This window comes from Gymnogyps californianus, chromosome 19 (assembly GCF_018139145.2).
Source record: "Gymnogyps californianus isolate 813 chromosome 19, ASM1813914v2, whole genome shotgun sequence".
Taxonomy (NCBI): domain Eukaryota; kingdom Metazoa; phylum Chordata; class Aves; order Accipitriformes; family Cathartidae; genus Gymnogyps; species Gymnogyps californianus.
Genome location: NC_059489.1, coordinates 1659394 through 1683533, shown reverse-complemented (window position 1 = coordinate 1683533; position 24140 = coordinate 1659394). Strand labels below are relative to the sequence as shown.

At 55.2% G+C, this 24140-nt stretch overlaps 1 long non-coding RNA gene across 2 annotated transcripts in view; it reads right to left on the bottom strand.

Annotated features, from left to right (window-relative positions):
- The window catches only part of LOC127024027 (uncharacterized), a 120015-nt gene extending 109893 nt beyond the window's left edge, over positions 1-10122 (bottom strand). For both annotated transcript variants that reach the window (XR_007767512.1, XR_007767513.1), the window contains exon 1: positions 10090-10122. This is a non-coding gene — a long non-coding RNA (uncharacterized LOC127024027). The remainder of the gene's footprint in view (positions 1-10089) is intronic.
- Positions 10123-24140: the final 14018 nt, after the last annotated feature.

The window sequence follows — 24140 nt, the reverse complement described above, 5'->3', positions numbered from 1 at the left end:
CAGCCAAAGACATACCTACGTTAAATGGTAACGCAAAGCCCACTCAGTGCTGTGTCACACCATCGCCTTTCCTGCCCTGTATCCATTGCATCTCCCAGGCTCCTTTCCCAAGGAGGAGCTGGTGGGGAAAGTCATGAGCAACAGCCTACTCAAGGCAGCTTGTGCCAGCTCCCACAGCCACGTACGTACTCATCCCCTTGTGCTGAGGGTCTGCCGTGGCCTGTCCAGCCTGGTGCTAACACTCCCTTTATTTTCCGTACAGAGGGGAAAAGCCCACACACACATCATTGATAGCCAAGTCTTTTTTACTCTTATTATAGACCATACATTTCAGATACTGTTCAGCAGAACTGTCTGATGGTTTTCCCATTGCTATGATCTACGGAAAGAGGAGACAAGGGACATTACGACCCAACTGTACTATTTTAGCAAGTATCTGTGTGCTGACCCAACACTCCCCTGCCTACACAACCTAAGTACAAATCTAATCAGCTCTCCCAAAAGACAGGGGACAATGGCTTCCTTCTCTCTAAAGTCCAGACCACAACTAGAAATAGAAGAAAGAGGGGCTGAAGGGAATGGTAAAAAGAAATCTTTATTTGATGATGTACCTTCCTGAATAGTTTGCTTTAAAAGCAACACTCTTATCAAACTGGTGAGCTCTGCACCATGTTTAAGGTTCTTTTCAGGTTGGTTGGTTTGGTTTTTTTTTTTTTTAACTCACCCTTGCTTAATTTAATGACTGCAAAAAAAAAAAAGAAAAAGTAAACACTTAGCCACGGAACTATAAGGAAGGCATCTGCAGGTCAAAGAGATGCTCCCTGGGCAATCAGGTTGGAAGCCACCAAGAGCATCAGCATCAACACAGCAGGGAAGGAAACCAAGCAGTCCTCTGGGCTCCTCTGTCAGCCAGGAGCGATGGGGGGGACCATGCATCCCAGCCCTGGGATTCAGCAGCACCTTCGCCTTGTGCACACACCACAGCAACAGTCCGATGGACACCAAGAAGCACTTGTTCCCCAGCCTGGCCAGTCGCACCCTGCTATTACTTTCCCCAAAGAGCCAGCCAACCTTCGCACCTCTCATCCCAAACTCCTTCCTCCATCCTCTCAGAGGGGCATCAAGTTTTCAAAATCCCTGTTTTTCTTTAAAAAGGAGGGGGGGGGGGGGGGGGAAGTCCAGAAACATTTCTTCATTCTTCAGGAATGATTAATTATCTGCCTTGGTGGAGTGTAAAATACCTCACTAGCGCTGTAGGCTGGGCTGAGTTATTGAGTGAGAGCGCTCTGAAAGCTCCCCCCGCCTCTAGATTACACAGCGAGGGCTGCAAGCTGAAATTAAAGCGCATGCTGCAGAAAGGTAAGAGGCACAACACCCCTTTTGTAGGGAGAAGGGTTTGGGGACTTGCACTGTGACAAGGGGCCAGTTTCTTAAAATAAAAGCAGTTCTTAATAATCCACAATTAAAGCACATGGTGGCTGTGTCAGCAGAAACACCTTGCTTGAAAACTGGGTTAGGTCCCACGTAGGTCTCCCCAGGCACTGGCACGGAGCAGCTCTCCAAACCCAACCTGCACCCCAGGGATGCTCCAGCACCAGCTATCGTCCCACCAAGAGGGAAGGACGTTTCCCACCTTCTGGCACTCAAGGGGAAGGGTGGGATAAGGGTGCTACCCCCCAGGAGGGCATTAAAATGAGCATTTTTAAAGCAGAAATGCAAAACCTCAGTGATCTGGGAAGTCAGGCTTGCATTGGGTCATGGCACTTTCCGAACAAGATGTGGCTCAACTCAAAAAGATGATGAGAAAGCTGGTCTCTCACTTTTCCTTCCCTGAAATCACTTGCCAGGGCCCCAGCAGCGCTGGCCACTGCCCTCACCCCAGCATCGCTCAAACTGCCGCTGCAGGACTCACACAAAGAGGTGGGCATTTTACTTTTTCCTTCTGCAGAAAGGCTCCCAGACCTCCCGACTGCACAGAAAACAAAGCAGCTCAAATTTAAGCTTAAAACCCAGAAGTCAAACAAAAAGAACCTCAAAATATATTATTGGGTTATTTGGTTTTGGTTGGGGGTTTTTTGGGGTGTTGTTTTTTTTTTTTTTTTTTTAAAAACTTCGTGGTTTGGAGTGCCTGGTCTGCGATTTGCACATACCCGAGCCTGGCAGCACTCCTTCGGCCGCGCCAGGGAAGACCTCTCAAGCACGTGGGAACGCAGCTCAAGGGCTGCCTAGAAGACCCCTCTCTATCGCACGCTCCAGCCTGTCCCCAAAGCGTGACAGTCCAGAGTGGGAAGTCACAGCAGCACACGGAAAGCACAGAGGCAAAAGTTCAGAGAAAAGCCACATGCTGCGGGGGAACTGGGATGCAAGAGATGGACATTTCTCAGGAGAGCAGGAGGAAAGAGGTTTCTCCATCAGGATCCAGCAGTTGTAGGAGAGATGCTTCATGGGGGAACGTCACCGCACAGAAAGTCAAGACAACTGCAGGGCAGGCACGGCCATCGGCTCACACAGACCATGCCCGGCCCCGCTCCATCCTGCACATCCAACCCTGGACTTACTTTCAGTACAAATCCCCGTTACTGGTCCTGAGCAACCCAGACAGCAGAGGCCTGGGGGTTTGCAGCACTTCCAGATGGTGTTTGCAATTTGCTACATTTCTTCCCAAGCGCATCCTGGCCAGCAAACAGCCGGGGCAGCATCTCAGACCCCTCTGGCAGCTCCACATCCTCCAAGGACACTCCTGCAATGCTCAGCTCTGAGGATTCAAGGCAGGAGGCCACCACATCAGCTCCCCTGCAGTCAGCCCTGGCCCCTCTTGGTCCCCCACGGTGGTGATGCTGTCCCCAGAGGTGCAAAGCTCTTCAGTAAAGCCAGGATGCTCTTGCGCCTCAGAAGAGGAAGAGTAGGCAGCAGGGGGGTTGAGTTTGGTGTTGGTTTTTTTTCTTTTTTGCAGACCTAACTTGCTGAGGCAGGCTTCTTTTTCAATCACTAAGGAAAATAGCTGCTCCAGTCCTGAGGAAATAAGCCTTTAAGGACCAAAAAGAGCCAGGCAAATTAGGTTAGAGGTATCCCCTGCGCTCCCGGGACAGAACCAGCAACACTGCTCCGTGCTGCACAGCTGAGCCACTCCGGGAAAGGAGTGCGATTGCATGGAGAGCGGAAAAGTACCCTAAACGGAGCGATTTCAAGAAAAACGTGCACTGGTAGCAAAACACACCACTGCCCAAGCAAACAGCAGCCGCTGAAGAACGCGCTGCCCCTGCCAGCACTGCATGGGCCAAGCGGAGACGGGGCTCCAGAGCTGTCAAGCCGTCACCTTCTGCAGGATTTAGAGTCCCCTCCCACACGCTCCTGCCCTTATCCAAAGTCTTCTTTGCCAGCCTTTGCGGGATCTGGCCTTGGCCTCTCCTCCGCCCCCGGCTGGGTGTGTTCTCCCCCTTGCCAAAGCCTCAGACAGGGTGGGAGGTGACATTTCCACCCTGTCCCGCTGCTCCCATCCTCCCTGCAGCCCCAGGAGCTGCGGAGCAGTAGGCTCCTGGAGGAGGGTAGGTGTGGGAATATTGGGGGAGCGCAGCATGGTCACTGGACCATTAACCCCTGACGTCCTGAAAAAAGCCAGTGCCACCCAGAAGCACGTCCTTGTGCACCGGCAGGAGGGGAAGCCCAATTTGGGTAGATTCAGGCTGAAATTCATCAGCTGGATAGCCAGCAGGTCATCACAAGACACTGATAAGAAGGTTGCAATTAATTACTGCACCCTTGGGATCTTTTATTCTCTCCACCAGAGCAGAGCATCCTACTTTACACGGAAAGCTGGGACCCCACACCCTGTACATCACCATGGGCAGTCTGCAGCCCATACCAGGTGAACCTGAGGCATGTCTCTCCCTCCCCAAAGCTGCCATGTAGGGGTAACCGCTACTCTCCCAACTACCTATGCCTTCAACTTCATCTAAAACCTGTCCTCTTTTGCCACCGAAACGCCTTTAACTGCCCAAAGACATCTACAGTCACATAGGAGAGGGAAAGGAGACCTGCAGCCAAGGTAGCTCTCCACACTACCACACCGGCTGATGTGAACCATCCCTTGGGTGACAGGAGCACCTAGAAGGTAACCTCTCACTGGCAGGTGCCAGCGTATGGGACAGTTTCTTCCCTGAAGCAACGACCTTTCTCAGTTGTGAGAGGACACTTGTGAGGAGGAAGCTGAGTGACAGTTACGCTAAAAGCCCAAGGCAATCTGCTAAGCTTCAGGACAAGGAATCCCAAAGGGCATGTTTGCAAAGAGCAGCTTTGCAACTGGAGATGGACCAGAGCACACGGTTCAAGCCACCACAGCAGGGAGCATTAGCACCCAGAGAGGTCCCTTCCTCGACAGACACAGAGCAAGCTGCAGGATCCATTTATGCCTCAACTTTTTTAGGATGTCTGGAGCTAATTTTTTTTCCCAGATTATTTGCTAGGAGCAGCTCTTTCATTTGGGCTTAATGTTTAATCACCTCCACACTGTGCAGCTGCTTCTGACCAGCCCAGAGCTCTCTGGCCTCCTTGGGACACAAGATGAGTCACTTCCAACCAAACCATCTCTTCGCCTGGACCCCACCATCTCCAGAACGGCACACAACGGAAAGCAGAGCACTCCCGAGCAGCTCTCTGCAGTGAAAGGCTGAGGACCCCATCCTTCTCCCGTCCCCAGGACCCACCACCCTGGGTGCACAGCCTGGGTCTCCCCACGCTGCTGCCGGACGCCGGCGCAGCCCGCGCCTGGCGCTGCCCTAAGCCCGTCATGTGTGGCAGGCACTCATGCCAGTGGCAGCCGCTGCACCGCCTCCCCTCTCCAAATCAGATTAAACCCACCGAGCCGCTGGGGCCATGCAGGTTGTGTCATTGTAATTAAATCAGATTTACTCCCCCCTCACCCTCTCCCCTTTCCCAAAAGGAATTCTAATGACTGTGCAAGGCTAGGCAGGGGGAAGGGCTGCTAGCATCGCACCAGCCTGCTGAAAGGAGAGAAATCAGGAAATGCAATGCTTAATTCTCCACTTCTAATAATCCTCCACAGGAGCTAAAAACACCCAGCTGGGTCCAGGCCTCGTGGCGCCGTTCACCCACCAATGCAGGCAGCAGCAGCCGTTGCCAAGTTGGGGTTTCACGCTAGGTTTGATGCCAGCGGAGCCCTGAGCATCAGCGGGTTTACTTTGGGATACAGGGTAATGCAGACTAGCGAAGGAGGGCTGCAAAGCGAAAGGGGGGTTGGTCCTGGGTCACATATACCATCCGCTCACTTCTGCCGCTGACGGCCGCGCTCCTGCCTCTGCACGGCTCTGCAGCCCAGCAGCACACAGCGCTTTTCAAGCCTTCGTGGCCAATTCACACCCAGCTCAAATTGCTCAAGACCAAAGGCAATTACAGGTTTGGTTTTGTTGTTTTCTGATGGTGGGTTAGATGGATCACGTTCCAGAAACCACCAGCACTACTTTTCCAAAGCAAACGTTGGTACAGGGCAGGAGAGCTGGAACAGCAGATCTGGCTCGTGAGGACACACGTGCTCCTGGCAAAGGAGCAATTTCCCAAGCGCAGCCCAAAACACCCTGTGCACGGAGGGACCTTGCTTTGTTGCTTTTGCAGGAACAGAGGCCCTGAGCCAGGCTTCTGCTGGCATCACCAGATGACCATAAAGACCGTGGGTTTCTTTTTCTTTCTTGGGATGAGAAACACAAAGCCCGGAGTCCTTCAGGACCTCAGGGAGCCAAGGTCCTGCTGCCTGATTTATCTCCAGCAGAGCTTTGGACTTGCTCTTGCTACAACCACCTAGACGTGGACAGAGCTGGGGCTAACAGCTACTGCAAGAGGGAGACCACGGGCATAAGCGTTGCAGGAGCAGTCCTGCCCCATCCCATAACCTCATCGATGGGTCAGAAAAACCCAGCCCTGCTGAGAACTAAGAGCCAAGTCTCCTCCTTCCCTCTGCTCCTCACCAACACAACTGTGCTGGCAAAGCCAAAGGGCAGACCAGACTCAGAGCCTCAAGGGTCATCTCGGTCCCACACCTCCAGCTCCTTTGGCATTGATGGTGAGGTGGCATCGCTGCCCTCCTGCAGGCTATGGGCCTCTCCTCAGCCTGGGCTACCCCAGCTCAAGCTTTTCCAGGTGGCCAGCAAAGCTCTTTTTGGAGACTGAGGGCAGTTAACTGGGCAGGGAGGAAGAACGAAGCACGCTCTGAATTGTCAGGTTTGCCTGGGGAGGTGGTGGTGGGAAATTATACTAATTAACATTTTAATATCCATTTGGCTGTACGTTTAGCCTGCAACAAGGAGATACCAAAGACGGGGAGATATGGCTTGTTTTCTCATTGTTCTTTTAGCACATGAACCCAAACCCACAATACAAACCGGTCATCACCATTATAACCACAGGAGCATCCTCCCCTCACCGCAGGGGCTCACCAGGGAAACATTCCTCCACACATTTCCACATCGGCAGCACACACCCACATCCCCAGGAGTGGGAAGCCAGCCTTCAAATTACAGCAATTAACATTATGTATATTAATAAATGAGTCTGGTTTTCCCAACAGGGTAACCTGCAGGGGCTTGTTGGCAGAACTGGGAGGCCTGAGCCCTTATTGCAGCGAGCGGGTGAATCGTTGGCGTCGCAGGATGAGACCGTGGGGGGCTCTGGAGGTCCTGGGAATGCATCCTGCCCCGGTGCAGGAAGAGGTGGAAGGGACCACCAGTGTCCTCCCCTGCCCCAGAGCATCCAGGAAGCATCAGCTCCTGCAAAGCCTTGAACAAGCAACACAGGGAGATGAAGCTCCATTTCCAACAGGCAGATATCTGCAGGGACTTTTGAAGCCCCCATGCTTGCATCTCCCCTGCACCCAGCACTCCCCGGCCAAACCAGAGGCCACCCCAATCCCCAGCCACCCCGCCTGCTCCCAGCACGAGCTGGGTCCGGCAGGGACCAAGCACCAGGAGGAGGGGAGGGAGGCAGGTAATATTTCTAATAACTAAAACACTAATCAGCAGGCCACACACGCTTCTTTCTCCCTGCTCCTGGGGCCAGGACCAGCTCCTCTTCCCACTCCAGCCTTTTCTTTCTTTCCAGTCTGGGAAGGTTTTGTCTACTTTTTTTTTTTTTTTTTTTTTTTTTTAAGGTGCAGGGTGGATGCAGGTATAAAAAGGAGCCATTTACTCCAAGCCCTGCCCTTCCTCATCCCTGTCCAAATACTTCACAGCCTGTTTTCCTTTTCCAATTAAGAAAGAAAACATTCGGCAAGCAAGACTAGACACAGGGAGAGGAAACAGCGGTTTACAAATTATGCCACCTATTATGCAAGCCACCCATTCCCATTGCCGGTTGCATGCAAACGATGGGGTAATTTCATCTTCCCTGGAGCACAAACGAGCCCTCGCGCCACAGCCCCACGGGCAGCCTCTTCGCCCAGCCCAGCAAACACCGTGCAAGTCTGCAAACCTCTATCCCACCGAGGGGAATTAGGGCAGGAGTTTAAGGGAACATCTGAAATTCCTCCCAAAGGAGTTTTCTTGCAGCCGGTAACTCGCCATCACACCTGCAAGCATCCCGGTTGGGATTCCCCATCTAATCCCTCGGGCCACCTCGGACCTGCCACCGCCGTGGGGCCGCCCACGCCGGTCCCCTCCGCTTCGCAGGCTCCCTCCTCAGCTGGGCTGCCAGCTCTTATTGCTCCCCAGAGCACAGACGGTAATATCGCGTTTTATATGGAAAACACTAAAATGGGATCACACCTTTTAAAAAGATATTTCCACCTCGCTGCCTACAACTAGGCTTTGCCTTTCCCTCCCCCTCCCCACCAGACTTCACTATCAGGCCTCTAAGCTTGTTTAATTGAAAAAATGTGATTTAGGCTAATTGACAGCAGATGAGTTACACTGCTAAAAAGCAAGGGAACATTTGATCAATTTGATTTATGGCAGCAGAGAACCAACAATCCCGGGTCTTTGCATCCCACTTGCAGCCCCACTGCCAAAACAGTTCAGCTGGCAAAAAAAAAAAGTAATTAGTGTTTAATTTCTTAACAATTTTTTTTACCTTCCTTTTAATTGCGCTACATAAAACTGTCCTAGAATTTTACAGCCTCCAAAGCTACGTCCTGGACCAGTCCTCTTTGCTGGTTTTAATTAGGGTGAGACACGGCTGGCACGTTAATTTAAAGGGGAGGAGGAGAACGTCAGACCATGCTCTGGGAAGGTTTTGCCATTACAAGCACCCAGCTAATGTCACCAGGCACCGCGCGAGCGGTGGGGAGCAAGGCCAGCCCCCCCAGAGCGCAGTAACAAACTGCTGTAGCTGGGGCTAATGCATCCTGCTCACAACAGGAAGGTTTGACTTCTGTGCACCAGAAAACTGCTCTGCTAGAAGGGAACAGAGATATCTCCAGCAGGAGAATTTCCTCTCCTTGAAGGCAACCAAAACACGAAGGCTTAGAGGGGAAAACTAGCTTAGCTTTGAGCGTTTGCTACCAAGCAGCTTTTGGGCTAATTGGCATTCCTGCGGGATTGGGTCTGGAGGCACCTCAACGCTGCCGCTCCTTCCACGGAGGGGGTTTATCGAGATGCATGGCACCGCACACCGAGCCTCAGCGTGAGCTGTGCAAAACACGGTCCCAAAACACCCCCACCCAAACCAGAGCGGAGCTCATTGTGATAAGCCAGGCTGCGTTCTTGACCATGGTGGGTACCGGAGGAGGAACAGGAGGGGAGGGCTGGGCTGCAGCCCACCCGGTCCCACAGCATCCCAGAGAAATGGGGGTATGGATGGGATTGCAGCCTCAGCTCTGTGTCCCGGTTTGCAGCCGACTGCAGAGCCACCAGCTCGGTGGGAGGAGGACACAAGGCACCACCCAGAAATGGGTAGAGGCCACCAGCAGCTGCCTTGCCTTCCCTCTCCTCTCCAGTGGTGTAAGAGCTGAGCACACGCTGCTCCATTCCATGTCAAGTCTCCAGTTGGAACAACATTTCCCATTGACTAGCAAAGAAAAGCCAAATAAAACACCACAGGGGACTATCCGCCCCATATTCCCACTCAGTTCACACATTGCCCCCATATTTACCTCCCTTTGCCCCTGGCCATCCCGGCAGAGCTGTGCAGCAGGCAGGGACACGTCAGCCAGGGCAGCCCAGGGGATGGAGCGGGGCCAGCTCTGTGCCATACACATGGAACTTAGGGCTTTAAAAACCCAGGAGTTATTATAATTAAAAACATGACGGGGGAGCATCTCCCTAGGAAGGCATATTAGGATTAAGATAAATGAGAGGCATCCCCATGGCAACACGGCAGCCTGCTCATACTCTGTGCTTATTTTCAGAGGTGATGGGGGAGAGCGCGTTGCAAGTGCCATCAAATTGCATCAGGAGGTGAGTGGGAATGGACCACCCTTCCCAGTCCTTCACTCTTTGGGGAAGCCTTGGTTGGGTCGGCTGCAACCAGGGCAGGGATCTTTTATCAGCCCAGTTCCCAGCCCCACACATCCTTCTAATTTGACAAAGATACTATTATGGGTTTCAAGAAAGTCTTCGGCAAGGCAGAGGTGAGAGACCTGCCCACGGGGCAGCTGAAACATCAGCTCGTCCCTTGTAGGACACCAGACCTCCCCAGAGGAGTTTCTGTGCAGAAGGTGGAAAAGAGGAGGCAAGCACATATGGACAAGCAAGAGGGGGAAATAATTGAAGAAATAGCTGAGAAATGCCTGATGTAATGGGAAAGGGGCATATTTTCCTCCATTTTCTAAGCTTGGCCCTACTTAGAAAGTCTTGGGATTCCTGGAAAGCATTTTTCCAGGGGAAAACAAAGGATTAGTCCCTTAATGAACAGACAGCAGGCTTGGATTTGCTCAGCTGTGTTGTCTGAAGAACGAAAAACAATAATCAGCTATTTCATTCCTGGGTTCGGCCCTCTTCACACACTAAATCACTTGGCAACATCACACTGACGCGATAGCCGAGGCATGTAACCCCCAACCCCATTTATCTGCAGCTTACACAGACCTCAGTCAAGTCCAGGAGCCCGGTGCAACGTGCAAAAACCAAGAGGTTCAAGCTCACTCACCTCCTCCAACACCCTCCTCCAGCGCAAAGAAAACTGTTCAGGCTCCCTTGCATCAAGCTGCTGCTTCTCCTGCAAAGCCCCATCACCTAAACGTGGCTCAGCCTCTGCAGGCAGCTTGTAACTGGTACCAGAATTAGGGGCACCTGCACGGGCTTTGAGAGTTGCTAAGAAAGCTGGGAAACTGTTGGGGGTCAAAAATTGCCCCCAGGTGCCCAGCCTTGCTCAAAGGTGTGGTTTGCTACAAGCAAGAGTTAAACAAGTGAGCAAAGCTGTGTGCAAACCAGAAGTGTATCTTGCAGAGGGTGAAGCTGCTGTTCCATAGATAGCCCTTGCAACTAGGACTTGTTTCAAACTCATATGGTGATCACAAATATTCTTATTAATCACAAATGTTCTTATTAATCACTGTCATTCGCATAGCGTGACTGCAGGGAACTCTGTAGGTACCTAATATATCTGGTACTAAGCAAGCACAGGCAATATGGAGCCTCCAGCCTAAAGAGCTTTTGTACCTCCCCGCAATACTGCCAGCTATTCTAGCAAGGCCAAAGAGCTTAAAAAAAAAACAACCCACAAAAAAACCCACATCGTTATGGAGGATCACTGGTCTGGGACCTCCAGCAAACTGTGGGACCAGGAGGGAAGAGCCCGGGGTCACCTCGCTGCGGTGCTCGGGGCCAGCATCTCGAGGCTGAAAGCTGGAGGATGCCGAAGGGCTGCGTCCTTGGTTCCCTGTTTGCAGAGAAGCCTTGAGCTGCCCAGGTGAACTGCTCAAGCGAAGGGTCCATGTCTGACACACGCAAGCACACTCGGAGAATTGTGTAGGAAGTGAAAACTATTGTTTCCAGCCACTGTTGTGCAGATTTCTGAAGTTTTGCGAGTGTTTCGCTATTGCAGGGGGAGGCAGGCAAGAAAATCTGAAAAAATTGAGAAATGGGAAAAACTGCATCTTCAGACAAGCCCAGCCACTCGCGCCCCAGCCATGACGGCGTTTGCTAGAAGCCTCCGAGCGCTCTGCTCGGAGCGACGCGGGGTCCCTGTCCGCGTGCCCCTGCAGCATCCCGGGCGGGACACATCCTGCGCACACCTGCAGCCCCGGCCCGACACCGCTAAGCTGTCAAAACAAACACGGGAACGAAGCACACACAGCCTCCAAATCCGCACACCATCGGCTCCGGGACCCAAGCAGGGCCTGGAAATTCCCCCCGAGCTGGCCGGCAGCTCCAGCAGATGGGTTTTTATGAGCCCCGGAGGAAAAATAACATCTAGACGAGCATCTCTAACTGCCTGTAAATACACACCAGATGATGCAGGGACAGATGAAATGGGGCAGAGATAGGGATGAGAATGGAAAACTGCAAGTGGGGGGGATGGCTGGGGATGGCTTGTGCTCCCCCCCCCCAGCTGCTCACCTGGCTTCCTCCTCCTCCTCCTCCCTGCAATGGCTCCTGGCTTCTAACTTTGTATTTATTCAATGTGAAGCAAACAAAATTAACTGCCTGCCGTCCCCGAGCCTTCCCCATCCCAGCTGGACTCTGCTCCCCCTTCTTCCCAAGCAGTAGGATGAAAGCAAGGAAGGGGCCTTCCGCCCGCTGAGCCTTCTCCGGAATAGGATCCCCACGTTAGCAACCTGAGGAAAAACAAATCCGGCTTCCCCAGGCCATCGCTCACGTCCGTTTGTCCCCAGCGGTATTGCTGCCAGCCTCGATTACCCGAGCCCTGGGGCGCATCCCTGCCCTGAGCCATCCCTGCTCCTAACAGCATCTGCACCTCAGTCCACGCCTGGTGTGGTCGTGGATGGTCTTCTCTGGAGACGGAGCTGGCTCGGGCTGAGGGCTTACCCTGCGGGGAATTACTGAACTGCAGGTTGGGTTTTTGCTGGTGAAGGAGCCGGCTGCAAAGCCCCCCTCTGCCTCTGGTGCACCCAGGGGTGGAGGCGGCTGTAAATGTGCTCTGAGCAATGCTCAGGATGAGCAAAAGGGGAGCAGGCACTAGGAAGGGGACAGATGGGGAGGGGAAAGAAGCAGCAGTTTGCCACTGGGGTAGCAAAAAGGGGCTCTTTACAGCTTGACTTGCGTGGCTGCAGGTACAAGCCAAGCTGGATTGGAAGCTCTTCTTGCTGCTTTCAATGGAGGGGTAAAAAGGGCCATAATCGATAGGGCAGGATCGTGTGTTACCCTTTACAGTGAAAATAAGCACAGGGAGCTTTCGCCTGCTCCAGGTTGGCCCTACAATTCCAAACGCCAGCTGAAAACTGTCCCAGGGCACGCGGCGGGTCGGGGCACGCCGGCAGGGAGCTCGCCCTGCACAGGGAGATGCTGCAGGTCAGGGCTGGGGAGGCTGGAGCACGACAAACCCAGCCAACGCTACGCCCCGCATCCCTGCCGGGTGCTCAGCCCCTCGCAGGATCAGGCCTGAGCAAAAGGGAGACAGAAGTAGTTCAAAAGAAACTCCTTGAGCATAACTGGCTATGCATAGAGCACACCCTTATCAGCGCCCATAGGCGCCAGACGCTGCAGTGCACACAAAAGGCAAAAGGCAGCCCTTGGGCCGAACCAACTAGTCTTAATATTTGCATTTGGTAAAGCAAACTAATAAATCCCCATGAGTTTATCCGTGCTTCCAGTTTGTATTTATTAGGAAGAATGACAGGCAGGTTTTCCTCCTGGTTACACAGGTAAATAGCAATACAGCTCCCACACCCTTCCCCTTTTTAACAGCCTGACTTTCTGTTTGCTCGCCGTCTCTAAACAAGCCGGGACTATACAACTGACCAACACTAAAGCCAACCGGCCTTTGAAGTAAATATTAGTTATGAACTCCAAAAGGTCCACATCCGAGGACTGAGCTTCCCCCCTCCGTCCCTGGAGCGGGGTCCACAGCCGCAGGGCCAGAGGACGGGCAGCACCGGCACCCATCAGCAGGTCCGCGCAGGCTGGGATTAACAGAGGAGCAGCTCCCAGGCAGGGAATTGCTTCAAAAAAGGATGCCACAGTGTGAGCACTGGCCACGGCATCGCCAGCGTGCACTGGGGGTGGCAGGTCTGAGTGGCCTAAAGCCTCTGCCTTCCCCGTGGCAATTCAACCTCCTTACAGCTCAGCTCTCCTCTATGGACATCGCGGTGATTCACACATGTAGCTGAAAACAGTTTGGCCCGGGGCGAGGCCAGACGCAGGGAATACCACACGTGGCAGCACCGTGTCAGCCGGCATCGCTTCTTACACACTCCCTGAGGGGGGTAACCACGGGACCATCACCTGAGGTGTCTCCCCATAGCCATAGTCCTGTATTTTCAGCAGAAGAGGTACGCTGCGGCTCCCCAGCAAGCTGAGACAATGGGTCTCACAGCTAGCCCGAAAATCCAGGTTTGACTCATGAGTGGGAACCCTATAATTTGCCCAAGGACTGCTCCTACGCGCTGCTGCTGTCTGGGGCACGGCCCCAGCTTCACCGCAGCTCTCAGACTTGGGAGGAGAAACTACCAGGGAGAGAATCCAGGGGAGCTCAGGGTGCCCAGTAACACCAGCCTTACTCCTGTGCTGGTTTGCTTGCTAAGGGTCCGCTGTGCACAGAGGAGCAAAGGCACCACGTATGGCACTGCCGCAGCACCGTAACCACATCCCGATCTCCCCCTGCACCCGCAGGATCCACTTTCTACCCAGAGAAAACGAAGAGCAGAGTCACCCTCTGCTTTGGACCTACCTTGAAATGAGCAGCGGCGAAGGGCAGACCATCACCTCCATCCCACCACGCTCCAGGGTGTCCGTGTACACCGTCGGGGCTGCACTGGCACGCAGGAACCAGCCTAAGCCACCGGCTGCTCACGTGCACCTCCGGGGTCATTTAATTGATGCAAACGAGCTTGACGTTGGCTTTTGTTAGGGTCTCCCAAAACCCATCCTTACCAAACCAACAATCAAGAGAAGTTTCATGCATTTCTGGGCTTTGCTGTTCTCTCATACTTTTGCCCAAGGGCATAACACGGTTCTTAAACTCTCCGAGGTGCTTCGGAGCTGAGTAATGGGTTTCAAAGGAAAGGACCCAAAATTCTGTGTTTCTGACCAGGTTTCTGCAAGTTTGTCCCAGCGGGGGACTCACCGTGCAGAGAAATGAAGTCGGGGCTATGCAGAGATCCTACCAGTTACACCAGTGAGTTTGACATTGAGTCACCGTGGCTGCACACCGAACACAGTTATATTGAATTCATGCTTATGAGGCTACTGTGCTTTTTAGATGAAAGGACACCTTTTTTTTATAATGGTCTAAATCTTTTTAAAAAATAATAAAAGGATATTTCCATTACATAAATATCCTTTTTATGTTGTATTTCCACACGGCACCTTCCGGTGCTTCGCATCAAGTCTACAGAGTGGGAGGGAACGCATAGTCCAGGGACATGAAAAAACATGATTTAAGGGGAATTAATTTGCATTTCAGTCGCTTTTGGAGCAGGAGGCATGCTAGGGGCAGCTCGCCTGGCCGTGCAGTCGGGCGGTGATGGTTAAGGGTTGCAGAAAGGGAAGGGGGAAAGGACAGGGGAGAACTTTTCTGCAAAGCAAAGGCATTAAACTCTTGGCCTGGCTTCGTTAGGGCAGAGAAGTTTGCCAAAGCGCTGGTTTCCTGTACAATCAAACGCATCCCCTCGGCAGCCCCGCGATAGGGCCATGATGTAAGTGTGGCTGAGCCAAGGCAAACGGAAAAGAACATCGAGCACTCGCAGAGGCAACGGGTTTTATTAAGAAGTTTAATTGTTTCTGAGGGTGACATTTTCCCCCGTCTTGACGTTCCCCTCGCTGCGGTTTGGCATCCCCGGCTCCTGCGCCCGCTCCCCAGCCCCACCTGGGCTGGGCTCCACGTGGGATGTGCCAGGGCCCAAGGGTGCTCAGCCGACCGCGGCAGAAGGACCCCCCCTCCCCGAGGCCACCCAACACCCATGGCACAAGATGAGACAGTTTTAAACCCCAGGGCACTGCGATCGCCAACTCGGCTTCCACCCCATGGCTCCTCCGAAGGCTTTTGCCCCTCCAGCTCCCACCACAGGCATCGACACTTTGTGAACGCCACGTGCTTCAGGCTGGGTCCAACCGTCCTCAGGAAAAGCCTGAGACCCCAAAAGGCATCAAACAGAAGAGCAGAGGGATAAAAAAAAAGAAAAAAATCCACAGCTGGTTCCTTGGAACCGGGCAAGCACTTCGTCCTTCACAGGGAAAAGCATCGAGCTACTGTTTGACCCAAGAGCACTTCGCCATCCATCACCAGCACTTCGCGGCCAAGAGGATAATTTCCAAAGCCCAGCAGACAGCAGCTAATTAAGTCCTTTTGGCTCCGTGTGGGAGTCAGGAGCAAGGTCAGCGCGGGAGGAAACCCCCCTCGCCAGGCTGGGGATGCGGAGCCCAGCAAGTGCACAGGGGGTGGCTGGCGGAGAAGCTGTTTTCGGCGGTGGGCGTTGGGTGAAGGAGCTCACCGCAGCCCCTGATGCTCCATCGCTCCCCGGCGAGCTGCTGGTCCCTGCTGTCCCCCTCTCTGTGCTCGCAGCTGAAGCGCCTGTCCTCAGCTCCTGGGTGTTTAGGCCATGATCGGTGCTGCAGCACCTTGGCTGTCTCCTCTCAGGTCCCCGCACCCCGAGCCTTCACCACGGACCCTGCGAAGGAAAAACACAGCGTTAATGGAAGGTCCAGGCTGGTAGGCAGCTGGTTGCGATGAAGCAAACCGTAATTCCTCTTTGTCACCAAATTAAATGTTTGGAGCAATGTGTAAAAGAGGAGATGCACCAGCAGCCCCAACACCTCCCCTAAAATCACCTTCCGCACCGGTGCCTTCAAGCTCACCCCACACTCAGCAGCACCGAGGGCCCCCTGCTTTGGAGGCTGGAGCCCTTCCCAAGCCCTGGCCCTCGGGGCCGGTGGGGACCCATTGCGGCTGCAGAGTCCAGGTCTCAGCAGGCTGGGAGGAGCTCTCCATCCACAGCGACTCTCGGTGACAGCTGAGCCGCCGGCGCTGCCATTCGGATGGCGAGAGCGGAGGATGTGCTGACAACATCCATGGGAAAACCAGCGTGACACAGCCACGTCACTCCAGAGAGCCCAAAAGCAGCGGCAGCCCCAAGGCTGGGCTCCCACGGGGTCAGGAGACATCAGATCGGGGTGCCGGATAACGCGAGTGCGGATAAGAGACATAGCTGGGGGCTGATGGGAGAAAATCAAATGGCCATTTCCATGCGGCAGACAAAACAACGGCATCTGGGAACGCAGAGGAAGGGAAAGCAGCTCATCTTGCTTGTGTGTACGTGGGCTGCGTTACGCAGTCCAAGAGCTGTGCAAGTCACTGATTAAACATCCCAGCGCCGAGCCGGGACGCAGGGCGACCGCCGTGCTAGCACCGAGGACTGCACGGGGAGGAGTGCTCCCCATCAGAGGTACAGGCAGCTCGGGTAGCTCTGCCTGAGCTCTACCTACCGGGGAGGCTGCAGCCATCTCATGCCCATCCCTGTGCCCTCACTGCTGTCCTGGGCTGCCCTAGAGGAGCCAGCAGAAAGGGGCTCCTTTTCCCAAGCTGCCACAAACGTTTGGAAGGAGACAGGGAGAGGAAAACACAGTCTGACAGCAAACACTGTCACCAGAGTGGGAATGGATCTCCTTTATCTCTCTCTGTCTGTGGGCTCCCCACCTACAAGCTCTCACATGAGCTGCAACATACTGCAGGATCCAAACTCCACCGCTAAGCATGGCACAACCAGCTCCCATCTGGCTCAGACAAGCTCTTGGCCCATTTGGGGAGATTAATCATTTGCACTCCTCTTTGATTCTCACCCTGTTCACTCCATAAGATCATTAAACAGCTCTTCTCCCGGGCAAACCCTGCCCAACTCCCCGTCCTGCTCCAGCATTAACTAGGGGCACACAGAAAGAAGGGTAGAGGTTTATACTCATTTATCATGCAACGCTTATCATCTGTTTGCTTTGGACTTCGCAAGGAATATGCAAGCAAGATTGGCACCTCCTGGCCAAGATATCGCACCCTCAGCAATACGGTGTGGAGGTATAAACCAGCCCCCATGCCCCTTCCTCAGGGGAAAGCCTGACAATCGGCTTTGGGCTTTTTGGGAAAGAAAGAGCACAGCGTCTCCGAGTTTGCAAAACGCTGTGCGCAAGTGTCCCTGGCTCTTGTAAATGTGTTAAAAAATAAAACCCTTTAAGAGCTTCCAGATGTTCTGTTTATGTTGTGGTGTTACCCAGCTCCATCCTCTGGAGGCCAATACACAGCCTCAATGAAATCGCAGCAGCCAAGGGGGACGGTAGGGGGGAGTGGAGGAGGTCCGAACCCTCTTCCTCCTTTTTCCCCCAACCTCGCCTGTTAACTCCCACGCTGCTGGCGAACACGCCGGGAGCGGCTGCAAATCCTCCCTCCCGCTCCGAGCATCTCCCTGCCTCATGAACGTCACTGGGATTTGCAAGGCACTAACCCCAAATGCCCAGGCTCTGGGGACCACTGCCCAGCGGGGACTGGGACAGGGCAGGGAGCTAACGCATCGGTGGTGGCACCTTAGAGGCACCCAGTGCCCACCGAGAAGGTGCAGAGGGTCCAACCCCACTGCATCCAACTTCACATCCACCTGAGCGGGCCCCGAAGGTCTACCAAAAACTACTTGCTGCTGGCGTGAAGATGGGACAGGGCAAAAAGCCTTGTCAACGAGCCCTGGGCGTAGCCGTGCAGAAAGCCCGGCTCGGGACTCTTTGCACAGGGCGTTGCAGGTCCAGTGCGCTGCTTTTGAAGTTCCCTTGAGTGAGCTGCATGCTTGGTAGCAATCAAAGCTCCATAAAGGAGCGATATCGCAGCTATGAGCGCAGGCTCTGATGTGTTATCTCCCCTCCCCGGCGGGGGAGGAGGGCAGTCATTTCTGCGGCTCATTTGAAAATGTGTTAGCACCCAGAGATCAAAGGCGCTTCCTGATGCGCTCCACCCCGGCGAAGCCTTTCAGCCAGCCCGGTCCCTCCTCGGGCCGGGATGCAGCCGGAGCACCACGGGAGCACGCCGCCAGTGCGGGAACCGCCATGCAACCGTGCTTGCTGCAGCCGCAAGGATGGAAGCACCAGGAATGGGAGAGATGCGTCCGGCCTGGGTGGCTGCTGCAGGATGTCCTCCTGCCCGTGTTGGGGACGTTAGCGCGTCCTTACTGCGTGGATTAGGTACGTTGTTCGTTGTCACCCTTCAGGCGGGGAAATGGAGCCCAGGCAGGTTCAATGCTATGGGGGTGCCCTGGTTTAACCATACACCGTATGACAGAGCACTTCGTTTTGTCCCAGAGACACCCCCGATGAAGCACCATCCTCCCCGGACGCTAGTGACCTGAACAAACCCCACTCAGGACAAACCTCCCTCCTTCCCCACCATCTGCACATCCCCTAGCACTAAACCTACACAGAGAGTAATATCCCAGGTGCAATTTATTTTTTCCCCGGGCCGGTTGCCTCCCACAAACCCCATGCTCCCCAGTGAGGCGTCATCTGCTTCCCCGCGCCCTGGACCGCTCTGGCCCTGGGAGGACGAGCAGCAGCAGCAGCAGCACAGCCAGGCCACACACTGCGAGCCCCGAGGCCACCGGTGCCTCCTGGACACCAGCCCCCACGCTGTTGTTGTTCTCCTCTCCACAAACCCACTGCAACGCCCCGGGAGAGCAGGGGGGAGACAGCAGGCACTGGAACAAGGGCACGAGCTGCCTCCACGCTCAGCAGCAGCCCAGGAAGAAGAGCGCATCCATCCAGAGCAAACAGAGGAGGAGGCACTGAGTTTGCAGCAGGAACGATGATCGTCTGTGCATTTGGAGATGGGGATCTGCCTCCTGCCCCGTCCCCCTGAACACATGCTTGCAAGGAGGAATAGAAACGGGACTTCTGGCTACAGAGAATGGGAGCATCGCGTCTACAGACAGCAAACTGTGTGGGCAGCAAAGCCAAACAGGAAAGGAAACCAACAGGCAGGGAAACAATTCTGGCAGCGCTCACGTTATGGCTCGCTCAGCACTCATACCTCCCTGCTGCTCCCTCTCCCGGGTGTCCCTCCCTCAGACCCCTCGCCCTGCTCAGACATGCCCCAATTCCACGTTCACTGTCGAAACGCTTCCCATCCGAAGGGCTGGATTTAGAAAAATGCAGCTAGAGAGCTAGAGCCTGTTTGCAGGAACCGGTCCCAGCTCAGCCGCGTTAGCACCTCGTTGCATTGTCCCTGCCTGCACACCCAGGCAGCGTTCAGCCTGGCCCCAAACCCCTGCAAAGGGAAAGGGAAGCCCTGATGTGTCCAGGTCTGCGGAGGGGAACGGGGACCTGGACACATTAAAGGACCTGTAAAAGGATGGGGCTTCCGAGCTGCACACCCTGGCTGGCCTTACCCCTTCCAAACCTCCAACACATGGAGGTGGGAGAGGACGGAGGTGAGGGGTGGCGGGAGGGACACACGGGGTCTTGCTGTGCCCTTCACATCCCAGCCAGTGATTTGATACCGGCTTTAAAATGATTTACAGTTTAGAGATGCAGGTTTATTCACATGCCCCAACGTGCTTAATGACCAAAGTGCTCTTCAGTGAACCCAGCGATGGATTGTAAAATAAAGTCAATGAGGCAAGTGGATTAAAGAAAAAAAAAGCAAAAGATCTGAGAGATGAAACGGACCTGTTGAGTCACAGCCTGCGCTTGCCAACGTGTGGTGTCCTCCCGCGCCTCAGCAGCCTCCTGCGCAGGGGACAGCCAGACCTCCTGCAAAGGGACCCCTGCCACCACCATCCACCCCATGCAAGCAGCCCCCCTGGGCAGGTCGGAGCAGGGTGTGACCCCAGTGCTGCCGAGGGGACCCATCCATCACTCTCTGCTTATTTGCACGATGGGGCTCCTCGCAGCTCGTTCCTCCTCTCCTACCTGCTGGCTCTCCCGAGCCAGCCCTGCTCCGCAGCAGGCAGAACCCCACGCCATGAGACATCTCACGTCCACAGCCCAACATCTATTTTCAGCAAAAGACCGAGCCTGGCAGCACCGTTAACTAACCCATGCACGGGCCATGCTTGAAACACCGCGGGGTCTGCCCAGAGCCCGCTCTGCAGCAGAGACTGCGACTTCGCAGGGTGCCTCCCCCCCGGCCTCCCTGCACTCCGGCAGGATGCGACCCTCCCGGTGCACCCGCTGCCTGGCTCAGCACCGCTGCAGAATGACTCCCAGCATTACACCGCAGGCACGCACCCCATCGGGGTCCCTCCAGCTCCACCACCATGGCACAGTGGAGGTGACAACCCCAGGAGGTGACCAGGGATGGGACCCTGGGACCCTTGGAGAAAAAATTCTTGCCATGCTGCCCGCTCCATCACCAGCGCTGCGAGATGTGCCGCATCCCGGTGTGGCACATGGCGGGATGTCCAGCACCCCCCCCCCGTCTGAAACTGCTGCCTCCAGCTATCTGCTCCCACACAGTGGCAGGGCAGCCGGTGGGCTCCACGGGGGGCTCAGGCTGGCCCTGGGGACCCCTCGGCCCCCGACAGCATCTCACAGCTCCATCTGGTGGAAGCGGTGCGCTCCGGCCACGGCCCACCAGGCACCCCTGCCACGGCGTGGGTGAAGCCCACCCCAGTGCGCGTGGGTGGGCAGGCGTGGCGGTAACCCACGAGCACCATGGCACGGGGCCCCGTCCTCCAGCAAGGAGCCAAGCTGGCCACATCTCAGCGCAGGCACCGAACCCCAGCCGGGGTCCCACAGAGACCCTCAGGCGATGGAGGAAAGGAGCCCAGCAGTGACAAGACCGTGCGACCCCATCCCACGCTGTCCCCACCCTGCGAATGGACATACGAGATTTCAGCATCCGGAGCTGCGTGAAAACCACACTCAGAAGGGATCATTCCCATAAGAAAGGTGGGCGATCCAGAGGAAAAAGCGGCAGGGCGGGAGGGGGGAGCCCAGCCTGCCCCCAGCTCTGCCTGGCCTTGTGCTCCCCAGCAAACAGCTTCTCCCCATCTCCCCATCCTGCCTCCTCGGACATGTCTTTGGAGCAGCGTCTCACTCAATGTGGCTTTAAAGTGGCTACAAAGGAGCCCCCAGGCTTGGTGCTACCCCTCGACACCGCTGCAATGCGAATGAGCCTTCTCCTTAAACCACCAGCCTCTGTTGCAAGAGCCAACCTAACTCCCGGAGTTTCAGTCCAAAGAGATTATCTTCGTTTACTAACCTAAGCATGCGATACAAAAAGCCTTGCCAAAATCCCAGACAGCCTCAGAAGAGATGTCATTAAAACTCCTTCAGCTAGAGGAAGCGAAGCAAGTGTTTTGTTCCCATGCCGCCCTTTCTGGTAACGTGTTAATAAATAACCGTGGCCCAGACAGGTGCTGTCAGCTTCGCGGCGGAGCTGCCGTGAGTCACCGACCTGCCACGGTGCAAACCGCCGTGAGTCATGGCGAGACGGTCCCTTTAACCGAACGCACGTCCCCGCACTCGCCGAGCCCCAGGGGGTGAGCGGGGATGCTCAGCGCTGGACCATCGAGGGGTCAGACTGTATGAGACACCCTCCTCGATCCTGGCTATTTAACCTAAAGATAGCAAAGGGTATTTGTCGAGAGCTCGCTCTAAGATGCGACACCCCGGAAAAACTCGCAAGGTTGAGATGCAGCAGGTAGAATTTGCAGAAAGGGCCCCGTGTCTGCTCCCAGCATCGCAGCAGCCTCCGGCTCTCCCATCAGAGCAATGAAAGGGAATGGCTGCGATCGCCAGCGCACCCCGGCTGCATCCCAGAGGATGAGGGTGCAGGAGAGCTGCTGCTGTTTGCCAGCCGGGGACGGAGGTGCCCTGCGGGCGAGCGCTGGCTGCGGCTCAGCCCCACCGGGATGCGCTCGGAGCACAGCGTCTGCTGCAGCCCAAAGCATCGCTCCCAGCCCCAGGTGCAGGTTTCCTCCTCAAACGCCAGCCCTCATCAACCCACTGAGACCTAAACACAGGCGCTCACCCTAGAATAAGCGAGACTAAAAATGTAACTTTTCACCCCCCCAACAGAAACGCCTCTGATGACTTTCTTCTTGCTCACATACTCCAACCTGTTCTGCGTGTGGGACAAGGCTGCCTCCTTCTTTGGCTCTTTCTAGCAATTTTTCTCCCTCCTTCCCTGCAAGAAAAGGCCACTCTTTCTTTAAAGCAATGTGTCACATTGAGACTGACAGGCAGATGAAAGAATGAAGAAAGTCCCATTCGCCTTCATTTTTGCAACAAGGTGATAAGCACAGAACGATGTCAGGGCTTGGACAGCACAGACTCCCAGGAGAGGCGGCAGGCAGGTTTCGGGCAGGCTCTGGCACCCGATGACAGTTCTGGCTCCTTTATTAAAAGCATCCCTAAAGTGATAACCTTCTGACAGACTGATCGATGGGCCTAAGCAGCAAAATGATGTTCCCTGAGCATGAACTTTGTTTACCTCCCAGCATTTTTGCTTCTCCTGCCAGAACTCCAGCAGTCCCCTACCGTTGGCAGACAGGAGCCAAGCAGCTACCCTTGGTTACTGCCATCAGCGGGAGCCCCTGATGATCCATCTGATCCCTGGGCTCTTCCAAATGAGCTGGAGGGCTTTTCCCCCTCCTCTTCTCACCAACAGGGAGAGCAAACCCCGGAGCCCCCCCAGGGAAAGGGGATGCCCCAACTGCAGAAGCCAAGTCCCGACCGACCATGGGGCTATCTCCAGCGCAGACACGAGGGCTTCCCGCAGCCCCGAGCAGCCCCGCACGCCCAGCACCGCTCCCCCACCAGTTAAATCCTTCTTTATTAGGACCAGACTAATTCAGCCTTAACCCACAAATGCCTTAGGATCTCACTTAATCCTGTAGCAAGCTCTTCCCCGTTGCAGGCTGCAGGGGTAACTCACCTCCTCAGATGCCTCCCCGCATCCTCACCTGATTTGGGCACTTTGATACCCACCAGGCAAGGCTGCGGTTGGCTTTGCAGGCAGGGGACGGGCAGATCTGCCAGGAATTGCCCCCCTGCAGACCAGAGAGAGGGGCCAGGCACTCTCGCCTTCCCACAACAGCCCACTACCGCAGCAGAGCTGCTCTCCAGACTTCCCCGAGCAGCTCCTTTCCATCCCCCAGGCTCGACCTTCCCATCCCTTGGGCTGTCACACCGAAAGAGCCACGGATGCCAGCGCAGCATCACACGAAGGCACAAAGCAGCCTTTGCTCTCCACCAGCACAGTAGCTCCCCATATTTTGGGGTGTCTAATCCCAGAGAGGGAGAACAGGGCACACTCAGACCTTGCATTTGGGCACCTCTTGAGCACCCTGGGGTCTCCTCGAAGCAAGACCTCCACCCATTGCCTGCTCCAGCAGAGGGAGAGGAGGGCAGAGGAGCTCCTGGACATGCCGGGTGGGACAGGACAGCACTGCAAAACCAGCCCAGGTACATTAATCCCAGGATTAGACCCCCCATTTCCGAGGCAGCTTGCGGCTGCTGAGCCGCCCCCCATGCCCTGCCCGAGCCCTTCCTGGAGCTCTGCATCCCGTGTTCGTGCAAGACAGCCCTGAACTCCCACAGCTCTCGAGGCAGGGGTTGCACGAACTGCCCGTCAACCCCACAGTGCTGCCAACATCCCCCCGGGCTCCTCTGCAGCACCTCCTGCATCCAAGCAGAGGCAAGCAGGGATGGATCCCCAGGATAAAAGGGATTACAGGGGGGTACCGTCCTTATTCTCGCACACCTCTTTCCGCTCCCATCCTGGTGCAGCGATGCACTGGCTCACAGGATGGGAAAAGCGCTGCAAAACCTCCTTGACTGGCTCCAGGGAGGTGATGGGTTCGGCCATGCAACCCGCAGCGTCCCATCCTGAGGATGGGCCCTGCTCCCTGTTGCCTGGGGATGTTCGAAGTCCTTACATCTGGGTCAAGGTGTTTTCTGGAAAACTTTGAATCAGGGAGTGAACCCAGACAAGGGTGCAAAAGCCCCCAGACTGGAGTCCTGCCCTTGCTGGAGGCAGGATCCCTGCCACTACCCCCTGCCCTCTGAGACCGGCCCCACCGGGGAGGGAGGGAGGGAGGAAAAACC